The sequence below is a fragment of the Triticum aestivum genome, chromosome 2B, assembly GCF_018294505.1.
Source record: "Triticum aestivum cultivar Chinese Spring chromosome 2B, IWGSC CS RefSeq v2.1, whole genome shotgun sequence".
NCBI classification, from domain to species: domain Eukaryota; kingdom Viridiplantae; phylum Streptophyta; class Magnoliopsida; order Poales; family Poaceae; genus Triticum; species Triticum aestivum.
In genome coordinates, this window is record NC_057798.1 from 368,571,381 (window position 1) to 368,583,361 (window position 11,981).

General features: G+C 43.7%; 1 long non-coding RNA gene across 1 annotated transcript; it reads left to right on the forward strand.

Moving 5' to 3' along the window:
* Nucleotides 1-3,781: 3,781 nt before the first annotated feature.
* On the forward strand, nt 3,782-5,239 carry LOC123044944 (uncharacterized). Its single transcript, XR_006420774.1, has 2 exons — nt 3,782-4,774; nt 4,904-5,239. It is a non-coding gene; the product is annotated as an uncharacterized lncRNA (long non-coding RNA).
* Nucleotides 5,240-11,981: the final 6,742 nt, after the last annotated feature.

Here is an 11,981-nt window from a genome sequence, read left to right on the forward strand (position 1 = left end):
TATTCTTCTCACATCGGTAACTCCTCGTTCTTCGAACACTTCATTCACACAAAACTTAACAAAAAAAATTGTGAGATCCGTCAGTATAATAAAGCAAATCACTACCTTTAGGTACTGTTGCAAACTCATTACAATTTCATCTTAGCACTATATCTACTGTATTCCAACTTCACCATGGTTCATACCCCGATACTACCCATAGATTCATCAAAATAAGCGAACAACACATAGAAAACAGAATCTGTCAAAAACAGGACATTCTGTAGTAATCTGGAAAGTTCATAAACTTCTGTAACTCCAAAACTTCTAAAACAATATGTCAATTTAAATAAACTATACAGAATTAATGTGCAAAAAGTTTCAGACCAATTTGACTTTCTAGTAAAAAATGTAAATTCACGCAGTATAGCCAAAGTTTATGTTTTTGTACTGCACATAGTAACAACCAATCTAATCATCCTAAAACCAAAGGCACATTATTTTTATAAACAATGGATATATGCAAGGGGATAGTTATTTTCAGAGAAACTTCCATGAAATTTTTTAGATTGTTTCCATGAGCATGAACACAGGTGTTCAAGGTCGACCCTCACTTCTCCAATGCATAACTTTCCAATCACTTCTCTTTTTGAAAAACTTTTTAGGTATATGAGGCAAGTGAATATTTTTGTATTTTCATTCTTTTAATTTTTTTGTATGTTTCATCACAAGTAAACAAAACAAAAAGGGAAAACAAAAAAAACATAGTGAAGAAAGCAAACAAGCATACACGAAAATATCAACCCCACGCTATTGCTCCCCGGCAACGGCGCCAGAAAAGAGCTTGATAATCCCCAAGTGCAAGGAATCATCGTAGCAATTTCCAAAGGTGGAAGTGATAAGTATGGAGTGTCGAACCCACAAGGAGCTAAAGGCAAGATCAATATTCTCTCAAGTCCTATCTGCCACTGATACGACTCTACGTACACAGAACTTTTGCTTCCAACTAGAAACGAGAAATAAAACTACGTTGTGGGTATGAAGAGGATAACTTTGCATGGTATCGGAGAGCTAAAATATAAAAGTAGGTGCTGTTATCATAGAGTTAGAATATATTACTTAAGTATTATAAATAGCGAGTGCGGAATAATGATGGGTCGGTGTGTGGAATTGTCCTAGGCAATTGTTGACAAGACCTGTAATCACTATTGCAATTTATATGAGGGAGATGCATAAGCTAACATACTTTCTCTTCTTGGATCATTTGCACTTATGATTGGAACTCTAGCAAGCATCCACAACTACTAAAGATCATTAAGGTAAAACCCAACCATATCATTAACATATCAAGTCCCCTTTATCCCATATGCAACAACCCCCTTACTCGGGTTTATACTTTTGTCACTCAAGCAACCCACTATAAGCGAATCATGAACATATTGCAATACCCTACAACGGGAATCCCTCACGCTTGCGCGACACGGAGGGCACAATAGGACGGCACCAAAATAAAACATACAACTCATACCAATCTAGATCATCACTCGACCCCAAAGACAAAGGATATCTACTCAAAACATCATAGGATGGCAACACATCATTGGATCATAATATGTGGCATAAAGCACCATGTTAAAGTAGGGATTACAGCGGGGGGCGGGAGAGTGGACCGCGTAAAAGAGATCAGGATGGTGATGTTGATGAAGACGATCACCGTTGCGATGATTCCCCTCCCGATGGCACACCGGCGCCACCGAGAGAGAGGAGGAGAGGTTCTCCCCCTTGTGCTTCCTCCTCCATGGTCTCCCCCCTGAATGGGGAGAGGTTCTCCCTCTGGCCATTGGCCTCCATGGCAATGATGGCCCCTCCGGGATCACCCCCCATGGCCTCCGATGATGATGACCCCCTCCGGCAGGTTGCCAGAGAGGGCCTAGATTGATTTCTCGTGGCTATAGAGGCTTGCAGTGGCGGAAGTTCCGATATAAGTTATTTTCTAGAGGTTTGGTGATTTATAGGAGAGGTTGGCATCGAGAACAAGTCAAGGGGGGCCACGAGGAGTCCACGAGGCAAGGGGCGCCCTCCACCATCATGGGGCCCACAAGACTCCCCTCCGGTAACTTTTTGTTCCAGTATTTTTTATATTTTCCAGAAAAAATCTCCATTGATTTTCAGCGCATTCTGAGAACTTTTATTTCTGCACAAAAACAACACCACGGTAGTTCTGCTGAAAACAACGTCAGTCCGGGTTAGTTCTAATCAAATCATACCAAAATCATATAAAACTATTGTAAACATGGCATGAATACTTCACAAATTATATATACATCGAGACGTATCAGCATCCCCAAGCTTAATTCCTGCTCGTCCCCGAGTAGGTAAATGATAAAAGAAATAATTTATGAAGTGTGAATTCTAGCAAGTGCTTAAGTTTGATCAATGATAGTTTCAATCACTTTTTCTAGCATCATTATATATCATAACAGTAGCTCAACTCATAAAACTTCTCATGATCAAGTAACAAGTTATTCACATGTTAAAGTTTAGATCATGAACTTTCTTGAAAACTAACAAACCGTGCTCTTAGTCATCAAACAATTGCAATTCATCTTAATTTCGGGAAGGGTCTATGTAAGAGCTTTGATTCAGCAAAGTCCACATACTCAACTATCAATTAGTATTTCACAATTGCTAACACTCATGTGATATTTATCGGTTCAGAGTTTTAATCGGACACAAAGAAAGATAGGGGCTTATAGTTTCGCCTCCCAACCTTTTACCTCAGGGGTAATGTCAATAATAATTCTTTATGAAAACCTACATCCAAGTGGATATATATATCCGGATCGCTCCAACACAAAGCGCTTGCCAAAGGAAAAAGTGTAAAAAGGGTAAGGTGATGATCACCATGACTCTTGTATAAGGTTAGGAGATAAAAGTAAAAGATAGGTCCTTCGCAGAGGAAGCAGAGGTTGCCATGCGCTTTTATGGTTGGATGCACAAAATTTTAATGCAAAAAAACGTCACTTTATATTGCTGCTTGTGATAAAGACCTTTATTATGCAGTCCGTCGCTTTTATTTCTTCCCTATCACAAGTTTGTATAAAGCTTATTTTCTTCGCACTAATAGATCATACATATTTAAGGAGCAATTTTAATTGCATGCACCAATGACAACTTACTTGAAGGATCTTACTTGGTAGGTATGGTGGACTCTCATGGCAAAATTGGGTTAAGGAATGTTTGGAAGCACAAGTAGTATCTCTACTTGGTGCAAAGAATTTGGCTAGCATGAGAGGGAAAGGCAATCTCAACAGTTGGATGATCCAAGACAATATAACGTTTCGGATATAGGAAAACATAACCCAATAAGTTGTCTTCCTTGTCCAACATCAATCTTTTAGCATGTCATATTTTAATGTGCTCACAATTACAAAAGATGTCCAATATAGTATATTTATATGTGAAATCTCTCTTCTTTTAATATTCTTTCATGAATTGTTTAAGTGACCGCATTTGCTAACTTTCAATAAGTTACTATCTATACTTATTATGTGTGAAGTCATTACTCCCCATGTTATAAGCATATGAAACATATATATATATATGTGTGTATATATAGGGTGGGTCTATTCTAATAACATCCTTAAGAGTGTTATTGTGCACACCGAAACGTCTTATTCTGCTGACACCCGACCTGAGCGACACAAAACAGAAAAAAAAGAAAAACACCGCCCCACCGACGCCTCCCCCAATTCCCCACGACCAACCACCTTCATCCCCTCCCCCGGTGCTGCCCCCCTCCATCCTCCACCCCCGGCGCCAGCCCACATCTAGCCTCCTCCCCTGGCGCCGCCCCCCTCCAGCCTTCTTCCCCTGGCGCCGCCCCCTCCCCACCTCCCCTCCAGCCTCCTCCCCAGCCACGGCGCGGCTCCCCTCCGCCACCCACGGCGTCGTGCGCAGGCGGCGATGCCACCTCCAAGCCAGCCTCCCCTGACCTGCCGCTAGATGGGATCTTGTTTGCCCGCCGCGTCCGACAAGCCGACAGTCGCCGCTACCCCGGTTCTGCAGGGGATATGCACCGGCCTCCCCAACCTCCTTCATCCATGGATCCGGCCTGCATTTCGCGGCCGCCACAACCGGCCCCGCTGCTGCTACCCTCGGCGTCCAGCGGCGGCGTCCACAGGCTATCCCCTCCGACAAACAGCGTGAGCTCCCCCTTCCTCCTATCTGGCCTGGCCATCAACCTCCTGCTGTTCGTCGAGTCCGGATCCGTTGCGACCTCCCCCCGCACTGGAATCGGGCTGACCTGCTCCCCGTGGATCCGCCACCTCCCCCCATGATCTGGGCACAGCAGCGCCCCGGTGCAGCTCCTCCTCAACTAACCCCACGCCGGCGGCAAGTCGTGGGCCGTGTGCCCCTGCTCACATGCTTCAGCGTGGATTTCCGGGGTAGGAGCACGGGGCTTGGTGCGCTCGTCCACCCCCGACAACATCAGGAGGCCACCTCGTGCAGCAACGTGGCCAAGGCGTAGACCTGGGGCTCGTTCCCCTCCTCTTCGGTAATGTGTGGCTCTCCACAGTGCATCACCTCGGCAAAGGTCCTCCCGGCGAGATCCAGCTGGCCTTGCAGTTCGTCTGTCCTTGGCTGTGGCTGGGCTTCCTATCCACTGCACTTCGCTTGGTTCGACCGCAAAGACGAGCTCCTCTTTGCCGAGGAGCAAAATTCTTCATCGTCCAGCTAAGGATGCAGTCCATCGGGGCGATGTGCTGTCCACGACGAGCCCCAATGCAGTGCAGTATGTTATCTGAGAAAAGCTCAAACTTGACTTTGTTTGTCTGTTGTTATAGTTCACCTTTTAGCTTTTTGATAGGGAAAATTAAGAACACAATAGTTTGCTATTCAGTCTGCCAATTTTTTTTTGCAGGAAATGAAGAAACATCAAAAAAGACAAACAAAAATTGTACTGCGCTCCTGGGTGATCAGTGCGGTGCCCCTGATGCAGTTTGGCAGCTCACTATAGCAGTACATAACGGCAGTATCATGTTTGAGAAAAGTTATTTTATGGATGAGCATCTGTCGTGCGGTTCCAGTGCAGATGAGGTTCTATCGCGATCCACTGTTTTCTTGCTTGCAGGGCAGGGGGTCGCCTCGGAAAAGAAAAAAAGTAGAATTTTGTAGCAGCTCATTAACCCTTTGTATGAAGTGCATTTTCTTTCGTGTGTCTTAAAATTCAGTCGACTACGTAAACCCTTGCAGTGCATTTGGTCCTCGAGTGTGGCTCACTTTAGAGAGTGCTGTTTTTCACTCGCGCCCAACATGAAGTGCGAAAAGGTTAGTGAAAAAAATAGTAATGCGGTCCACTTCGATACATGTCGAGGTTCACTTGCCCTCGTCTACGCGGTCCACTCTTGTTCATAAAAAATTAAAAAAAAGACAACAAAAACTCGTATGAAAAAAAAACGTCCGACAAAAGAAATTATGCAGCTCGCTTGCCCGTCCGATGCAGTGCGGTTTTCATTCTGAAGCAGTGTAGTCGACCGTGTGATGTTGTTCATCCCGTAAGTGCACAAAAAATTGTTACGAAAGCGAAAAAAAGTAATGCGGTTCACTTCTTGATAGTGTTGTGGTTCATTTACACCCGATGTGAAGTGCACTCTATTTTCTCGTCCTTGAAAAAAATACTTTGAATAAAAGAAACCATGCAGTTCTCTTAGCCGTTTGATGCAGTGCGGTTTTTCGACCGATGCAGTGCGGTTTTCAGTCGGATGAAGTACCCACGTCGATTTGGGTGTCATGAAAAACAGAGTGTCCGCATTTCGGTAAATTTGAAATTCCTCTTAAACCGTAAAGAATTAGAGAGAGTGTTCTACATGAAAAAGTTGTGTCTCGTCGATATCTTTCCAACGGCGTATCGTTTGAATCATTCCGACCAGCGGTTTGCAAAAATGTTGTGAAAAATGACCGCTGCCACTCGTCATCCACCGCACGATTTTCAAAATTAACTTAAAACCGTAAGGAATCTCAAAGCTATTTCAACACATGAAAGTTGCGCCTCGTTTGTAGCTTTCCAACGGCGTATCACACGCCTCATTTTGACAAACGGTTCAAAAACTGGAGCGAAAATAGTACTAAAAATTTGAAAAAACTAGAAAAACAGAATTTCGCGATTTAGTAAATTTAAAACTGCTCTTAAACCGTAAGGAATTAGAGAAACATTTATATATGAAAAAGATGCACCTCGATGATATCTATCCAACAACGTATTGTTTGCTTCATCCCCATGAGCGGTTTAGAAGAAATCACGAGAAAACGCTCGCTGCCACTCGTCATGGGCCACACCATTTTCAAAATTGCTCTTAAACCGTGTGGAATCTCGGAAAGTGTTAAACATGTCGAAGTCGCGCCTAATCCATAGCTTTTCAACGGTATATTACATGCCTCATTCCGATAAACAGTCAAAAATCTAGAGCGAAAACAGTACCGAAAAAATAATGCGTGCAGTTTTTCCGACAAGAAGTTCGCTCGTGTGAGTACTGCAGCACACTTGGTTCAAAGAATGACGTGCACTTGCGTTCAGTGTGCAGTGCGGAAGTGGTGTGCAGAATAGTTATTCAGATTTATGATATTCAGTTCAATCAAACATTTACTCATAGGATATACGTGAAGCACGTGAGTAGATGACAAACTACTCCAAAAGATATAAGTGAAGAACACTGAGTAGTCCAATAATTAACGAGCCATGGGAGGATTCTTTTTCATTCAAGATTTCAGATCCAATGATTTTATTCAAACAGCAAGTAAAGTTGAAAATACGCTCCAAGCAAAACACATATCATGTGATGAATAAAAATATAGCTCCGAGTAAAGTATACCGATAGTTTTGAAGATGAAAGAGGGCATTGCCTTCCGGGGCATCCCTAAGCTTAGGCGCTTGAGTATTCCTTGAATATTACTTTGGGGTGCCTTGGTCATCCCCAAGCTTAGGGTCTTTCCACTCCTCATTCTCCACATACCGATATCTCACCCAAAACTTAAAAACTTCAATCACATAAAACTTAACGGAACCATAGCATTAACATATCAAGTCCCCTTTATCCCATACACAACAACCCCCTTACTCGGGTTTATGCTTCTGTCACTCAAGCAACCCACTATAAGCGAATCATGAATGTAATGCAACACCCTATAGCGGGAGTCCCTCACGCTTGCATGACACGGAGGGCACAACAGGACAGCACGAAAATAAAACATACAACTCATACCAATCTAGATCATCACTCGACCCAAAGACAAAGGATATCTACTCAAAACATCATAAGATGACAACTCATCATTGGATTATAATATGTGGCATAAAGCACCATGTTCAAGTAGGGATTACAGCAGGGTGCGGGAGAGTGGACCGCGTAAAAGAGATGAGGATGGTGATGATGATGGTGAGGTTGATGAAGACGATCACCATGGTGATGATTCCCCTCCCGATGGCACTCCAGCACTACCGAGAGAGAGAGGAGGAGAGGTTCTCCCCCTTGTGCTTCCTCCTTCATGGTATCCCCCTGAATGGGGAGAGGTTCTCCCTCTGGTCCTTGGCCTCCATGGCGATGATGGCCCTCCTGGATCCTCCCCCATGGCCTGCGATGATGATGGCCCCCTCCGGCAGGGTGCCATAGAGGGCCTAGATTGATTTCTCATGGCTACAGAGGCTTGCGGCTGTGGATCTTCCGATCTAGGTTACTTTCTGGAGGTTTTGTGATTTATAGGAGAGGTTACTTGCTGTGGCTTCGGAGAGGCTTGCGGCTATGGATCTTCTGATCTAGGTTACTTTTTGCGCCCTCCACCCTCGTGGGGCCCACAAGACTCCCCTCCCGTAACTTTTCATTCTAGTATTTTTTATATTTTCCAGAAAAAATCTCTGTTGATTTTCAGCGCATTCCAAGAACTTTTATTTCTGCACAAAAACAACACCACGGTACTTCTGCTGAAAACAGCGTCAGTCTGGGTTAGTTCTAATCAAATCATATCAAAATCATATAAAACTATTGTAAACATGGCATGAATACTTCATAAATTATAGATACGTTGGAGATGTATCAGACATCATACATAACATGCAACCACATATAAACAGTGCCAAGTTAGTGGGAGCACCTATGATGGTGCACTAGGGGAGACGTGCTCGTCATCAACACGGCTATGTTGAGTGGCTATGCATGTGTTGTATTGCAAATCATCTTGAGGGGGGGGTGGAGGAGTAGAATCTGTAGAGGCCCTCCGTTTGGAAGGAGCACCTTTATCCGATGTCTTGCTAACTTCCTTTCGCTTTATTGATTTTGAATTATCAAGTAAAACCGACAAGAAAAAGCAATAAAATTCACTCTTCAGAACTCATATATGCATGATACTAACAATCACTACTTTGATGCAAGGCAAACACATGATACCAGGATGGAATATGTACGAAAAAAGGATGGCATGGCATATTCACAACTGTTTGTGTAGACTAAGCAGAAGTCATTTCAACAAATAAGAAGCAATGCAAGCTAGACACCACATGAAAGATACAACCAATATGACTCTGCCAAGTTAAAAGTGTCCCATCATAAATGGCATTTCAACAAATTAGAAGCAGCTGTAGCGACCAGACCTCAAACGGTCAAGTCTATGTGCATCAGTGTCATCCCTAGATCGGTAATGCTGACACGCACAGTACTCGAGGAAATATAACAAAGTTTCAATCACACACTTATTACATCGAGTCCTCATAAAGAGTATGAATTACACAAAATATCATGGCTGAAGGCCAGGGCCGGGCCCACAGTGGTGCAGAAAGTGCGGCCCGCACAGGGCATAAAATTCTGGGGAGCCCATATTTTTTATATAGGTCTAGTAATAATTAAGCGCTACTGCCTACTGGGCCGAGCGACTAGGCCCATCGGCCATCGAGCAAGAGCGACGAGGCATTGAGAGCGATCCTGGACTCCTACTCGATCAGTCGATCGCTACATTATCTATAGAAAAAAACTAGATCGCTATAGGGAGTCAGGGATCGGGATCGTGGCTATGCGTCCGCTCGCCGCCTGGAGCCCTGGAGTCCTCCATGCCTGGAGCCCTCAACGCCTCGTCCCTCGGTGGCTCTGTCGTGCCTCGGCTTGTGCTCCCTAGTCCTTAGATTGAAAGGAATCCGGATTCAGGCCAACTAAGCTTCAGACCGCTGCCTTGGTGCCGTTGTTGCCTTCCTCGCCTCCTTTCTCAAATTTCAGACTCATCGACATCGTCTCGTCAGATTGTTCGGTGACCAACTCTAGCCTTTAGGGAATCTACAATGGGAGGCGCTGATCTAGATGCTTAAGCGGAAAAACAAATGCTAAAAAATTAAAAAACGCTAAGCGCTATCCATTCCAATGCAAGTTGCTGACCACCGATGATAAATAGCCGGATTGGAAACAGCGCTTGGCTCAGCTCGTGGAGGAAAAGTACCTAGCGCCCGCCTCCTACCTTTATGCCTACTCTGCGCCCGATGCCAGGATTCAACTACGTAACTGCCAATTAGCTGGGAATTAAATCCTAGCGTCTTGTTGCTAGCGCTCGCATTGGAGATGCCCTTAGGTGCTTAGCTGAGTCCTTCTTTTCAATTAACTTCGATTCCTACTCTTAGTTACTAATTTTCTAATTAATTATTGGCAGGGATCGTTACTTCGTTAGAGATTGGTTCTTACCTCCTCGGTTAAAGATCACACGACCAAAAATTAGGTGAGTTAGACGGTTCGTCTAATTGCCAAACATTGGCACATGATCTCAATTGATATATGCTACCGTATAAATTCAATTTTATTTTATTCATCTTCTTTACCTTGTGTTTCAATAATACAAATTCGTGTCATCTTCTTTATCTTGTATGACATTGTATTATATACATTATAATTTTTTTTGTGAGATATATGTACATTATAATTGCTCATTAGTTTTTTTGTGTGAAAAAGGGCCCCATTTTTCTATTTCACACAGGGTCTCGGATTTTGCCGGCACGGCCCCGCTGAAGGCCATCTAAACTAGATAACTGCGGAAGCTTCGAAGGTAAATGGGTCCATCAACTCCAACGGCATAGCTGAGTGCAAAACAACGACCTATCGCACCTTATTCATCATCCGAGTAGTCTGCAACATAAGACGTTGCAGCCCGAAACGGGTCAGCACATGGAATATGCTGGCATAGTTATGCTGTCAAGCAATGAAATGCAAGAACTATTTCTACATGCAATATTTGGCTGGTGGAGGCTGTAAGTTTCATGGTTTTTGCATAAAGCTAGTTTTCCCTACAACAAAGGAATAAATTTATTTAACTACTCCCAAGTTGCCCATTATTTGCGAAGGTAACCCCAACTCAAATCCCAATTAAAAGTATCATCATTAACCCAATTCAAATAATTAAAGTAACGTGATGAGATCACATCAATAGATTCAAGTACTAGATACTCAAGAAGTTCATAACCGGGGACACGGCTAACCATGATTAGTTTATACACTCTGCAGAGGTTTGCACACTCTTCCCCACAAGACTCGACCGCATCCATGATCAGATGATCAAGACATAGCCTTTCTGCAGCATTAACTCTCTACTCCTGGTAGACAGTACCACCTACATCTCTCTACATCTGCTAGTCTACCTCTTCAAGAGCTCATGCAACTTACTCAACTATGCCAGAGCCCATAATGGCTTGTGGCTGCACACGGAAGTTTCTAGCATGAATAATCTTATGATCCCTTTGAGCCTGGGTGGCCTTCCATAGGATAATCACACGGGTACCCCGTGATTACCAAAATAGACAACACCGGGTTCCCCAGGTGCCTCAACCAATCCACCCAGATGTATATTAAAGTTGCCACCTTACTACTATCCATGATTGAAAGAACTCTCAAACTTCCATGTGTGAATCACGATCCAATCCCCATCTACGAGCATGGCTAAGCAATAATAAGCATAACGTATATTCCCGGGGTGATCAAAAGGTATTATGTTCCTACCTCAAGCACTACAACCAAACCACAAGTTCCCAATCCTACTAATGCAAGTATTTGAGGGGCAATACCAATGCATAGTAAAAACTGGATATAAAATAGTATGATCAAAGTGTAACTTGCCTTGTTGACGATCTGCAAATTCTAGAGATTCATAGTAACAAGCTTCACACTCCGGGTAATCTAGCATAGTCAAATAATAGCATACATAAGCAATCACTCAAACGAAACACGAGAGAAAACGAGAAAAGATCCAAACCGAACACGAAACAAGCAAACGGCTTAGACTAACAAGAGTCAAAACCTAATAGCATTATTAACATGTGAATTAGATCTTAACAGTAGGTACATATGCTTAGCTACGATTCGCAAAAAGATTCAACTCAGACGGAGCAACGAAACTCAAAATACGAACGAAATAAGATTATTTACTAATCTGGACTAAACTAAACTTTTACAGTAGCAAAATCATGTTCAAGTTGGTTAACTGGAAAGAACATAACGATACGAAGATTTAGGCGCTGGTTTCATCTAATTTGGATAAACAAGTAAAAAGTTATGCAAGTTTAAAGATCAGGGGCTAAATCACGATAAAAAATAATCGTGGATAAGTCCCTGGCCGAAAATAAATTAAAAAGAAAAAGACTAACGAACGAACGTTCGCTGTCTGAACTGAACCGACGAAAAACACGGACGAACGTCCGCTAATTATATAAACCGAACGAAACTGATCCAATAAAAAAACGAACCGACTAACTAAAAAAACCGGGGCGGGGCATCGGTTTTACTGGTTAACCAGAGCGAACCGGTCGGTGGTGGCAGCGCCTCCGATCTATGACGGCAACGGCGAGCAATAGCGTCGGTAGCGGCACGGGGCGACGCGGGGCTGCGGGGCGAGGTGGTGGCGGCGGCGACAGTGGGGCTCGGCGGCGGGGTTCGGCGGCTGCGACGAGACGAGGAGGAGGCGGCGGCCTCGGGCGGCTTAAA